The sequence below is a fragment of the Pinus tabuliformis genome, chromosome X (genome assembly GCF_031772625.1).
Source record: "Pinus tabuliformis cultivar Carrire ecotype Pingquan chromosome X, CPIR1, whole genome shotgun sequence".
NCBI classification, from domain to species: domain Eukaryota; kingdom Viridiplantae; phylum Streptophyta; class Pinopsida; order Pinales; family Pinaceae; genus Pinus; species Pinus tabuliformis.
Genome location: NC_142308.1, coordinates 1,539,785,583 through 1,539,800,002, shown reverse-complemented (window position 1 = coordinate 1,539,800,002; position 14,420 = coordinate 1,539,785,583). Strand labels below are relative to the sequence as shown.

The 14,420-nt window shown below is 40.7% G+C and overlaps 1 pseudogene; it reads left to right on the top strand.

Moving 5' to 3' along the window:
- Window positions 1–1,220: 1,220 nt before the first annotated feature.
- LOC149145920 (auxin response factor 16 pseudogene) lies at window positions 1,221–14,173 on the top strand (annotated as a pseudogene).
- Window positions 14,174–14,420: the final 247 nt, after the last annotated feature.

Here is a 14,420-nt window from a genome sequence, read left to right as displayed (position 1 = left end):
TCCACTAGAAAGTGCTAGTATAAGTTTCATGCATATAATTTCTTTAATACTTCAGTGAATATGATCAGCTCAATCTCAAGTCTATGGATGCTAGGCAATATCTTGACTCGGTCACCTACTATTTTATTCCCTTCTTAGTTTGATTGTTTCTAACACTATGCAAACTGAATTTGCCACTAACTCTATATTTTTTTGGTGATTAAATACACTCAACTCTCATGTTACCTTGGCATTTGGACCCATTGTTGTTGGGTAATGGACATACACAATAGCAGAATATTTGTAAAAAAAGAAGAGACAGAAGAAATGGAGATATTGCTTGTTATAATTTAATATGGGAATTGTCAAGACTATATATATAAAGAGCGATAATACCATGTACAACCACCCTGTTTCATTAAGACATGACTAACCTGATTTAACTTAATATGATTTATAACATGTGACTTTATTAATTTAAGGGACTTAGCTTTATTAAATTAAAGCATAAAATTATACTATTACATTTAACATATGACCATTACCATAATATCTCTAATACTTGTCTTTCTAATGTACCGTCGAGAACTATTTCTGAATTGGATCCCACAGAAGTAACTGATTCAGTTATTGATCCGTTCAGTTAACAACCATTTTCCATGTTTTCTATATCTTTGCTGGTCACATGCTTTAAGTATTGACTTCTTCCAGGACTTTTGTTGAAGGCAAGTCATCAACTGCCTTTCGTTCAAGTTTCAAAATCTATTGAATTCAGACAAACGTCCTTGAAACAAACATGAAGCCCTCATGTTCCACTCAAATTTAACCCATTACAAAGCCCTTGAGATCAAGTCAAATCTATTCTCATGTTTCCTTCAAGCATTTGATGCCAAACAAACTGATCAGATCCAGATCCAGGTCAAATGCTATCATTTAACAATCATCAATGGCTGAGATGTGTGGGAATAATATGCCAAAGATACCTATTCCAAATTGTAGTCTAGCTATGGAAGCTGAGTTGTTATGTGCAGAGACTTCAACTGAAGTGAAGACTCCTGAAAACTCTTGTGTACCAAAGACAATTAAAAATATAGTGCCAATTTGCTCTTCTACATATATAAAACAGGAAAAAAAAATTGGGTGGATTAAGTAAAATGGAAACTATAGCAGGATGCCCACCATTAATAAAATTCTGTCATGATAAGAAAATGTATCTTATGGAGGCAAACAATATACCATAAATGTCCAAGCCAGGTGATGTTATTTCGGGGGATGTTGGCACTGAACAGGAGCTTTACAAATTAGCCTTTGGTGATATCAAAGATGACATGAATGAAACTAATGGAGAGTTTCTCGTGGTTGTTTCAAGTGCTAAAGAAAGAATGAAGAGAGAGATCAATCTAGTATATCTCCTGCCATTGATCTAATTGCAAAGTCAAAAGAGAAATGCTTTTCAAAAATAGTAGAGAATGTAGCTAAGGGTTTGGAGGTGGATGTGCCTTTGGGATCCAGATGTCATGTTAACTCAAGTACTGACATGGATAACTTCCCTTTTTTTATAAAGGATGATAAAAGGGACTATGTAGGTAATTCCAAGCAAGATTTTGTGGTCCTAGACTGTGTTGTTGCAGACAGTTTTGAGGATGACCAGTGTTCCAATGATGTTGTCCAGAAGAATTCATCTCATCTCAGTGCATTAGTGAGCTGCAAAATGCTCGTCTATGAAGTACGGCCTTTGTATGAGACAGATCCTCCATGTGCTACAATTGCTGAGGTAGATCTATAAACTCTGGTCAAATATTCCATAAGTTTAAAAGAGTATAATGATTAGAAAATTATGTCTACTACTTATGATATTGTGGTTAGTGGAGACGTAGTAAACTCTGTTACAACCTTTCCTTGAGAAGTGGGACTGTGTTCTTTCCAACATGACCAAATATTTACTAATGTGTATACCCTTGGGTTTCAATATAGACTCTTATTAAATAACAATATTGCCACTGTAAATAAAAAAAAATCTCCATAGGTCGGCTCAACTGATATACATAGATCAAATTGTGTGTATATATATGAGTGCACATCATTGTAGAAGGTACAAATCATGTATCTCATATCACAGAGACATATTATTTTCACTGGTCAGTGTATATTTTTATCACTGTAGGATGAATAGATGCTTTGATCCTTTTATGCTATTATCCAAGAATGAGAGCAAGGTGATGAGCCTTTACTAATGAGATGATAAGTCTAATGATCCATCATCCTAGGTCTCCTTCATGCATAGGAGTCTCAACTCCTCTTCCTTTATGACAAAGGCTTGACTTAAGTTCCTTTTAAAAATGAAATTGTGCTAGGCTTCTTCTTCTATTTGTTCTTCAAGAATGAAAACTTCAAGTGTGCTATAACCCTTATCTAAGATGCCAAAGTCAAAGGAGTTGCAATTTATTTTATTGATAGATCCTTGTAGCTTCTTCATAGTAGATAACCTTTCAAAGGATGACAATTCTTCTTTTCCTGATATGGCCCTCTTAATTTAGATTGTTTCTTCAAAAGGTGTTGCTATTCTTGATTTTTATGATGGCTTCAAGTCTTCAAACTTCTAGGGAGACCATTACTTCTCAAGAGATCTAGGATCTTTGCCAAGATTTCCTACCAACATGTCTTCAATTAAATCTCTGCTTTGCCACTGGACATTTAATATGGATCTTGAAGCTTCCTGTTACTGTGTGTGTATATATATATATATATAGGAAAAAAATTCCCACTGCATGAAGTAATGAATTATCTTTATACTATAGTTTGTAAGACCATATTTGAGCTTATTGATCCTTTGAATAAGACTCTATACATTCAGAAATGTTGCTCAAGATTAGACTTTTCTATAAGAGATAAGACTTCTACAATTCTTCAAAAATCACCAAACATATACATGTGTGCCAAGAGATTAATGTTGTTATAATAAACTTAAGACAATCTTAACTGGATAAAATATGACTAAAGAAGGGTCATGTTGGTTGGGGCTTCTTTAAAACACTGAGACCTCATAATAGCTTACAGACAGGAATCACAAGTCGGCTCCTTGTCATAATATCCAGTATTCTTTCTAAACAAGGCTATTCCAAGGTTGGTTTCAAGGATTATGAACATACTTAGACTGTATATGTGTATGTACTGTTAGTGTCAGTATCTTCATCCTTCCGTCAGTGATCAAATTCTCTTGTTGCATTGCATGTTAGGTGTCTCACTTGATTAGCTGCATTCCATTAGGGTCATGGATCATCTGACGGTAGTGGCTTATTATACATTTTCCCTCATATTCTTTACCTGTTGGCCCATTTTCATTCATCTAGATCATCTGCAGTCAATTTTTGTCTTTAAATTTGCAAAAGTCATTTTTAGCATTTTAGGTCTCATTAGGTCTAGGGTTTTGTCAATAAGGTCTTCAAAATGTTCAATAATGGTCAGCAAGTGCATGAGGAGATCAAATTAAGTTCCAGCAATAATAATTTCCATAATCGCATGCTCAGTGATTGTTTTTTCCTCAAAACCCTGTTTTGAGGAAAAACAAAGTTTTTTTGTTTTTATGTACAAATTTGATGTAATTTCATTTTTTCCATATGTAATAACTTCAGAGGCAACCCTGGTCACCTTGCCAAGCTTCAGCAACTCCATCACCTACAAAGCAAACAAAAAGTCAAAGCATTCAGTTCAATAAAGGCAAATATAAAGCAAATTGCCCAAAAACATAGTTTTAAAAGCAAGTCAAAGGCAAACATTACAAAGTGGGTTTTTATAAGTGGAAAATTAAAATCCTATGTATATAAACCATTTTTCATGTTTAAAGAGTTCATTTGTATCCAAAGGAGAAAGAGTGAGCAATTGAAAGGTCAAAAATCACAAAGGAGGCAAAAATTGCAGCAACTTGGGCATTTTCAGTGGCGCGACACATTGGGTTTGGAGCGTGGTGCATTGAAAGGGCGCGGCGCATTGGGCAGCGCTCTACAGTGTTAATTTTACACGAGTGCGACGCATTGAGCGGGCGTGGTGCACTGGGTTTGTGGCGTGGCGCATAGGGCTACAAGCCCGATTTCATTCACAACCTCATCCAAAACTTCAAATTTGCTCAATCCTCACTTGTCCAAGTAAGTTGACATTCCTCCATGACCAATGAGTGAGTTTATCTTGGTGCTTATGGTGATTTAATGAGAAAAAAATAAAACCCTACCTCCTTGCATTTCTAGTCAAAAACAATTGCATAGGGTTTATAAACTGTATTTCTTGCTGCCAATTCCACTCCTAGCCATTTCTCACTCCTTCATTCCCTCATTCATTTTCTCCCTCTCTTTACATTCTCATCTACCCTAAATTCACTAATCCTAAATCCCTAAATCCCACTATCCCAAACCCTAGTTAAATATTCCCAAACCCTAATTACTGCCCCAAAGCCTAAATACTATTCCCTAAACCCTTCTATTCCCCAAAAACCTATTAGCAACATTCCCAAACCCCTCAAACACATTCCCTCCACAGTCCCTTATACATTCTTATCTTTGGCAGCAAAAACCTAAAGACACCATAAAATCTCTTCATACTCATCTAAGAAAACTCAAACATTGGCAAACATGGAGTCAAATTCTTCCTATGATAGAGATGAGGAGACAGTCAGTGATTCTTCTAGAGAAATGCATGCACCAAGGAGACCTCACAAGGGTGGTAAACATATACGAGAGGAGCCTACTTCACTTGTTGAGCTACTGGCCTATCCTCTTGCTATCACATGCTTTCAACACCAATCTTGTTATCAGTTCTGTGAGATGGTAGAGAGAGTCAGGCACCACCATGAGTTGGCCAGATTGTTTGTGCTCCATCTTCATAATGGCCCAGTCACTCTGGCAGGTGTGACATTCACCTTGACACCTAAGACTATTTCTCAAGCAACTAGCATTACAAATGTCGGTGAGCAGTGGAATAAAATGCAATTGATTAACAGAGAGCATTATGAGCCTTACATCAAGGCTGGTTATTAGAGACATGTCAGTAGAGTTTTTCCCTTCAGGCATCTGAAGGACACATATGCTCCCTTGATGAAACTCATAATTAAATATTTCAGCTGTGAGGGCCGATTTTCTCATCTGTATGCCTACCACATCAGATTGGTGATGCACTTCATTAGGGTGAGAATGATGAATATCCCCTATTTTATTTGCCGGAACATTGAGAAGATGACCACCTTAGTGCATAGGAAGCCTCCTTAGCAGTAGTATAATAGAATATATCATTTTGCACTAATTAAAATTGTGGTCTTGCATCAACTTGGTTTACAGAACATCTCACGGGAGGATTTCATTTCACATGAGGTGTTCACAGGTCCTCAAGTACCCCCAGCAGTTTTTCATGAGACAGGAGGGCCTTCACATCAGTAGGAGATTCATGAGACACAAACCACTAGTGTGCCAGTGTTTGTCACCTACCAAAAGGGCACTAGAATGTTGTTTGCAGCAACAAAACGAGTATTATCTCCACTCGTGGTGGGAGGGGTCTTGTTTCCTCCATCAGCAGAGCAGGTACAGGACAAGGGAAGTAGCCATTACATGATGAGGGGCCTTCAGGAGGACAAGAGATAAATTTCATTCTTATTCAGGATGATGACACCGATTTGGGCTCACAAAGCTCAAAGCTTAAAGAGATCATTCGGGAGCAGCAAGAGGACATTCATGATTTGTCTCTCAACCTAGAAAGAGCCAAGTGGATAATCAAATATCTAGAGCAAAGAAACAAATAGCTAGAGGATCAGCAAACCATTATGGAGCTACAAAACATACGAGAAAACCGGCAAGCTGCCAAGAGGAGGAAAGTCAAGCTGACACCACTTGAACAAGAAATTGATGCTGATCATGAATCTTGGCTTGAGAGGGAAAATATCCACTTGGAAAAGATGCTAGAGAAGGCCAACAGAGAGAAAACTATGTTGAGGCACATGGCCTACCACTACTTGGCGAGAAACAAGGTGTGCAAAGCAAGAATCAGGATTTTGAAGGCCAAGTTGAAGAAAGCATCGAGGAAGCGAAAAGAGCAAGATAGACTCCAGATCTTGGCTGAGGCTTCCTTGGCCCAACACAACACTTAATGAAGGACACTCAACCCAAATTTCAAGAAATTTGGGACACTTTTTGCAATTTTGAAATTTTTGGCCTAAAAAACAGGTTTTTCTGCCGATGCGCTGCGCCACCTGGCGCGTGCTTTTGCTAGGGACCTCCTTTTGAGGAAAACTTAGCATTTTTGGATTTTTCATGGAAAAATATGAATTCCCACAAATGGCCAAGAAATTTTGACAGGTTTTGAGCTTCCAAAAAGGTCAAAAACACCTCAAAAATGACCTTTTTGCCCCTTTTTGGACACATAGGAAGCAGTGTTGGGAAAACTTAGTTTTGGAGGGGCAAATGGAGGCCAAATTTAGAAATTCCACTTGTTCTGAAAAGTAGACAGGCAGAACTTTCCAAAGAGCCCACTTGGAGAAAATTTGGTGCACAGGAAGTGATGAGCCCCAAAAATGTACAATTATTTGGGCTCATTCAACCTCCTAATTTGGCTTAGTCCACCATTCTCATTTGTTTATTGCATGTTTTTGATTATTTTTATGTTAATAGAGTGAATTTGGTTAGTCATTATGCCAACAAGTCTAATGGATGCTTTGTGTAGCCTTTTTGGTCAACTTGGAGACAAATTTGAAGGTCTTAATGAGCACTTGGCAGCCAAATTCGTGGGAGAACAAGCTAGAGGATTTGTAGGAAGGTGTCCCCCTCATTTATGGGCCCTTACCTCGAATTCTCCACCATCAGCTCGGAGTTCAAGGGCCACCGAATCAATCAGCTCAAGGGCAGCCAAGCAAGTCAAGTTGGACTGTTGTTAACTACAAGTCTTGGGCAGCCAAGTCCCTAAATTTTAGGAGGACTGTTGGGTCCTCAAATTGTATAAATAAGAGGGCTTAAGACCTCATTTCAGTTAGTCAATTTGGTTAGCTAGTTGGTAGTCATTTTTGTAGCTAGTGGTTAGTCATTTCGTAGCAGCTAGTTAGTCAATTTGGTTTTTGCTCTTTGTAAGCCAGTTTTGGCATGACATTAGACTTTTGATTATGAATAAAAGCAAGCAGTTTTGGATCAAATTCTGAGTTTTTAAAGGAGCCTAAAGCTCTCGGGGTTGGGCCCAACCTGAGAGCTCAGGCCTCCTTCCTTTGTATCAATATTGTTCCTTTAGCATTTCGTTTCCATTTTCCTTTACATGCATTCGAGTATAGCTGCTGATTTAGATTTCCTGTAGTGGTTAAACAGTTGCTGATTTGGATTTCCTGTAGAAGTTAAACAGATTGGTTTTATCAGTTAGAATTGTTGTAGTTGTTTGGAAGTAGGCTGAGTAGATTAGAGTGAATAACAGTTAAAAAAGAACAGGCTGACTGTATGCTCATGATCCACCTCTTTCTAGAGGCAGGGATCGCAGACTGTGCTGCCCATTCAAAAACGTTTGCTTACATGTTAATGCTCTCTTGAACGCAGTCTTGGTGATTGATAGAAGTGTCCATGAGTGTCAATTTCTTGGAATGCTTCATTACTTCAGTACCATATATCAGTTTCCTTCACGAATACATTGCTGTTCATTGGTTTAAATAAGCTGTTGGCATAAGTTAATAACTTTTACTTGCAGGATTTGGATGATTTGTCTCATTTCCACCGTGCAACGCTACTCCATCGTTCTCCTACCTTCCCGAACCGTGCCCAGACCAACTATCCATCCTCCAACGAAGCCCTTTGTTCCTCAACTACCCCACTGCTCATATCCCCTGTTTTTTGCCTTCCATTCCCTCTATTTCCTCTAAGACAAATCTGCCTCTACACTCACCCTCATCTCCTCACCTCACTGTTGCTGAGCCATTACCACCTCATTTCCATCCTACCTATTCACCCATACACTTCCTCCACTCCTCCATCACCCAAAACTCCAACCACAGACCTTCCTGTAGAAATCCCGAGACTTCCTGTAGAAGCCCCTGCAGACTTCCTGTAGAAGTCCATAACCTCGGTTGCATAGCATCCAGACCTTGTGGAACTCTCTAAAAGAATGCCAGGGATCCCTTAGACCCTTCCTGAACCTTCCAAACCTCCCTCAAAGCATTTTCATCCTGTGATTCATTCCTGCACAGTGGAAAACTAGTTAAGAGCTCTTGCATGACAATTCTCATAAATTAGTTCAAAATACAAAAAGATGTTTTCTCTAGTTAAAGGCAGTATAGACACATGCATTTGATCATCATAGAAGTAGTGGCACCTTTTCTCATAAGTTTGCATCTTCATTTTGCATTAGTTAGATTAGCTGGTAAAATTAGGGTTTACTAGGGTTTCCATGCTTTGGTTGGCTTTCAGTTCATTTTTGCCAAGTAGATTAGTTTTCTTTCTGATAGCTTTCGTCCATCATTTAGCAAGCTTCTTCTGAGAGCATATAGAAGTTGGCTTGAGCCCTAGCGGACTTGTGCCAGCTGACCAAGTGACAGCTGCGACAAGAGCTAGTACTTGTGCATACAGCACCATCGCTTCCAAGTTTGTACGAACTACCGGGTTGATAAAATTAGAGATAGGAAGCCCCAGGAGTTGTAGCATTATTGCTACAATACTGGAGCCCACCATCTTTTTGGCGCCGTTGCCGGCGAAGCGGCAGAGTATTGGTGATTGTTGCTATTCTTCTATTTTCTACTACAACCTTCTGCTAAGTAGTTTATTTCATTTCCATTATGCAATTTCATTTATGCAAAAGTAGATTAGCATTTCTTGCTTTCCTAGATTGGCCTTTCAATTCCGCAATTTCAATTTTGCAAGCGTAGATTAGTATTTCAATTCTGCAAGCGTAGATTAGTATTTCAATTTTGCAAGTGTAGACTAGCCTTTCCATTCCTGCAAGCGTAGATTAGTATTTCAATTCTGCAAGCGTAGACTAGCCTTTCCATTCCTGCAATTTCATTTGAGCAAAATAGATTAGTCCTTTCCTGCTTTCATTTCAATTCCGCATTTTCATTTCAGCAAGATAGTTAGTTGCAGTTCAATCTATTTTAGTTTTGCAGGTAGAAGTAGAAAAAACAAAAAAATCAACCAAAAAGATTTCATTTCATGCTTTGTAGGAGTAGAGATAAGTTAGAAAAATGATTGCACAACACCCCCACTGCTTCACACAGCCAACGTTCTTCTTCGATGGTTGTGATGAAAGAACCCCTGGGTGGACATCAAGACATATCTGAAGAACCTCTAGGGGAGAAGAAGAAGAAACATTCCTCTGAAGCAAATGGCTACAAGCAGAAATGTTGGGAGCAGTCCCTTGTCCAAAGGTGAATTTGCAAATCAGATCGAAGATTTCAAGAGTGATATGAGGCAGTTTCTTGCCATGCAACTGGATACCTTGCGGATCCAAAAGAAGCAAGAAGAAGCCAAGAGGGCTTTGGCCATTTTTTGTCCTAGGTGCACTAGAAAGCATCCTAGGAACGAATGTCCAATGCACTCTCTAGAAGTGTGTTTCATCTGTGAAGAATACCATCCTACAGATCAGTGCCCTTCCTTGCCCAGAATCAAAGCTACATATCAAAGAGCCAAGGGAGCCACTGAATCACTCTGTTATATGAACCAAAGGAGGCCACATGGACCCATACCCTACCAGCAGGAACTACAAGGGACACCCGAGACCTATTATGACCCTTATCAAGCCACCTTCATGCCTTCTTGGGGTCCCCCTGCTCATCCTTCCTGGTTCACACCTCCTCCTTATTCCTTCACAGATCCATATTATGCCCAACCAGCTGCTCATTCGTTTCACTCTTATGCTCAGCCACAGCCTCAGTGGAATGCACCTTATCAGGAGTGGAGGCCCCAGTACAACTCTCATTCCGCTCATTTTCCTCCACCACCTGCTCATCCACAACCATCGCCTCCTCCTCCACCAAGGCAACCCCAAATGCCTACCCAACCACAGTGCCATCCATCTCCATCTCAATTTCACACCTCCACTCAGCTACCCGTACCTCCATTTCCAAAACCATGCAATGGAGCAGCTCAACCCAATTGCAAAGCTGAGGCACAACATGTGAAAATGACTCCTTTTGAGCTCAATGATGTTCACCAAAGCTCAGGAAGAGTGTTGCAAAAGAGAGAATCTATTGACAACATTGAAGGACCAAAAGCAAAAGAAGGTTCCAAAGAGGAGATCAAAGAACCATGGGCTGCACTTGATGAAGAGAAGAGATCAGAATCAGAAATCGAGAGAGTTCCCTCATGGTTATCATCAAATCCTCCATGTGTTCAAGAGAAAGATCAACAAAAAGAGGAAGATCAGAAGGTCATGATAGAAGGTGACATGAAGAATGATCCAGATCAGCAAAAGAACCAAGGATATCAAAGCTATATTGAGATATGGTTTCAGAAGGTCACTAAGTTGCAGCAGTACTTTCTTCCTCAGTTTTGTTTGATCCCTTCAACGCCAGATCATTTGGTCCCTGAGATCTGGATACCTGTCCAAGCATGCATTTCGAGCCTTCACATCATTTTTTCTCTAATCTCGATGTGCACATGGCTCCATTGGAAGTATTCTTATACTTGAAAATGATTTTGTTTTTCAAGTAGGGTAGGGTAGGAAAAAAGAAAAAAAGAGAAAAAAATGAAAATAAGAAGAAAAAATAAAAATCTAAGGTGAAAACCTCCTCGGAGGCGCCTTAGATTGGCTCATTGATTGAAAACTTCCATGAGGCGGTCAATGGGTTGGGAAAAAAGAGAAAAGAGAATAAGATCTCTGGGTGAAAACCTCCCTTGGAGGCGCCCAGGGCAGGCAATTAGGGTGAAAACCTCCATGAGGCGCCCTAGTTGTTTTTCAAAAAAAAAGAGAAAAAAGAAAAAGAAAAATAAAGCTAATCTCCATTGAATAATTTCATGTTGCAGCAATGACATTGCAGGTTGCAAGAAGGACGTTTCATGACAGGAGGAGCACTCAAATCAAGGTCAAAGTAATTTTTCTTGTGCCTTCTACAGGAAGCTCTGTATTTCTACAGGAAACATCCTGTAGAACCTTTGGACGAGCCAAATCCAATTTCAAAAGTGAATCTAATGGTGGGAATATGTTGATTAGGCCTACAAGCACTTGTGTGTCCATCCCTTGCCTTTCTCCATCATTTTTTCCACCTCCTTGTGCTTCTCATTGTGCTTCTACAGGAACTTCCTGTAGAAATTGTGGGAAACTAGGCATGCATTTCAAAAAGTGGTTTGGCGAGCATGGTAGCTTCCTCAAGGGTTCAGAAGCCCTCATGCAATCCTCCAACTCCTCCTCCATCATCTCCATACCTGCATCATAGCCAAAATTCATTTTGTCATACCATGCAACCAAAATGCAAAGTGCCTTGAAGCAAAAACACATAGAGCAGAATTTGTTTATGCCGTAACTTGAAAACCATGCATCCATTTGACAAACCGTTTTATGGGGAATTGTACAAGGTTGATGACAACATGCCTGAGCAGTTTCATGCAATTCCGATGCACGGTTTCCAAGAAATCAGCCTCCATCACCATCAGCCATTTTTGCATTTTCTCCATATCCGTTTTAAAACCTGTTTCATGGGGAGATGCACATGGGTGATAGTAGCCTATCCAAGCAGTTTCAGCCGATTCCGATGCACGGTTTCCGAGAAATCGAGCTCTGAAATCTTCAGCCATTTTCCATTTTTCTCGAAATCCGTGCATCCATTGATCACGAATTTGCTATGGGAGATGCATAATGATGGTAGGAACATGCTCACCGAGTTTCAGATCAATCCGATCTACCGTTTGGGAGAAATGGCAAAAAGAAGTTCTGGTTTTGTGACCATGCAGCAGCAGCAGCTTGAACGGGCAGAGTTGAACGTGGAAACGATTGCATGCAGCTCAGATCCGGCCAGAGGACACCTGCACAAGGAAAAGCAATCAAAAATCATTAGCCAAGCCTCATGCAATCAAAGAATCAGAGCATGCAGCAGCAAGAAGCTTCACAAGCAGCCGTTTGGCTTCAGGTACGTGACAAAACCTATTCCTCTATTGCATGAATCTAATTCAAGAACTGCATGAACGAATGGATGGTGGAATTAAGCCACGAATGGAATAAGTTTAACCCGACATCCAGTTCTCTAGCACTCCTGAAAAATCACGTAGCATGCATGGATGAGATTCACGTGGAAGTTGAAAAATACCGGCAATGGTAGATGTGTTGAACTCCAGTGAACAGGGCATCAGTTGATTAACAAACAGAAGAAGACATGCAGTTCATAACATCACTTCAGTTCAAAAAAGCCAGCGCTCATGTTTTTGCCACCTCACCACCAATCACGCAGTAATTTAAGGGACGCTCGGCTGAAACTCTCACCACTCTTTGTTCAACTGCGGTCAACTGAAGCGCATGTCCACCATTCCCAGATCAGTTAACCAGTGGTGCTCTACCAATTTCTGCCTTTTATTCTCGAGATCTCTTCAGTTCCTTAAAAAATTCCCGCCTGTCGCACTCTACAGGCGTTTCTACAGGATGTCGTCTACAGGAAAGGCAGAAAACAGCCCTGCAGAAAGAAACCACGGGATTTTTAGAAAAGTTCAAGCTCAAAACGCGGAGAAAGGAGGAGCATTAATTCTGAACTTTGGCATGCCTGCGCGGGACCTCTTGTTTCATTTCCACCAGTGGGTAGCCTGGTGGTATATTTTCCACAAGGCCACAGTGAACAGGTAGCAGCTTCAATGCAGAAGGAAACAGATGGACATATTCCAAATTACCCTAGTCTCCCCTCCAAGTTGATTTGTCAGCTTCACAATGTTACATTGCATATGTGGAGACTGATGAGGTCTATGCACAGATGACTCTTCAACCTGTCAATACACATGATAAGGAGGCACTGTTGGCCTCTGATCTTGGTCTGAAGCAAAGTAAGCAGCCTACAGAGTTCTTCTGCAAGACATTGACAGCAAGTGATACAAGTACCCATGGCGGCTTCTCTGTACCTCGCCGTGCCGCAGAGAAAATATTTCCACCACTAGATTATACGATGCAACCACCAGCTCAAGAACTTGTGGCCAGAGGTTTGCATAACCATGCATGGACATTCAGACATATCTATCGTGGTCAGCCAAAGAGGCATCTTCTAACAACAGGATGGGGTGTATTTGTGAGTGCGAAGAGACTTTTCGCTGGTGACTCTGTCCTTTTTATAAGGGATGAAAAATCACAACTACTTCTGGGTATAAGGCGTGCAAATCAGCAACAAGCAACTATGTCATCATCTGTCCTGTCTAGTGACAGCATGCATATTGGCGTTCTTGCTGTAGCAGCGCATGCTGCTTCAAACCATAGCCCATTTACCGTTTTCTACAATCCAAGGGCAAGCCCTTCAGAGTTTGTCATTCCTCTGCCTAAGTACAACAAAGCAATCTATGGCACCCAGGTTTCACTTGGCATGCGGTTCAGGATGATGTTTGAAACTGAGGAATCAGGCGTGCGCAGATATATGGGTACCATTACAGGGATCAGTGATCTTGATTCTATGAAATGGCCAAACTCACAGTGGCATAATATCCAGGTTGGGTGGGATGAATCCACTGCTGGTGAAAGGCAGAATCGAGTTTCTATCTGGGAGATTGAGCCTGTTGCCACTCCATTTTTCATTTGTCCTCCGCCTTTCTTCAGGCCCAAGTGCCCACGGCAGCCAGGAATGTTGGGTGAAGAATCAGAAATAGAGAGTGCCATCAAGAGATCTTCACTGTGGTTTGGGGAGGAGACTGGTATTGTTAATTCTCAAAATCCTACAATGCCTGGTGTTGGTTTACTCCAATGGATGAACATGCATCAGAGACCTGATATAATAAACTCAGCCATCCAGCCAGATTACTATCGTCCTATGGCTGCTGCTACCTTACAAAAACTGGGGAGCAGTGACATAACCAAGCCTTTGAATTCAGCCCAACAGGCATTGCAGTCACATCAGTTACAATTCAGTATTCCACAGTCCCAACAGTCAGAATTGTATCAACCTCAAATTATGTGGTCACAACAGCTGGATCAACACCATCTTCATATGCAACAGCAAAATCCTTCACAACAAGTGGAGCAGCAGCACAGTTCGAGAAGAAGGCACCCTCAGCCACGCAGACAAAAACAGTGAAGACAGTTCTACAGGAAGTTAGCAGACCGTTTCTACAGGAAGACAGAGGATTGTTTCTACAGGAAGACAGAGACTGTTTCTACAGGAAGCCAGCGAACTGGTTCTACAGGAAGTTTGAAAGAAGGAAGCCAAAGGAGAAATCGGCCGAGATGATTAGCCAAGGAAGCCACCAGGGCCATCAAAGACGAGGAGAGAGATTGGTTGCTCAGAGGATGAGCAACACTTTCAGTAGGGGGGTGATGATGAG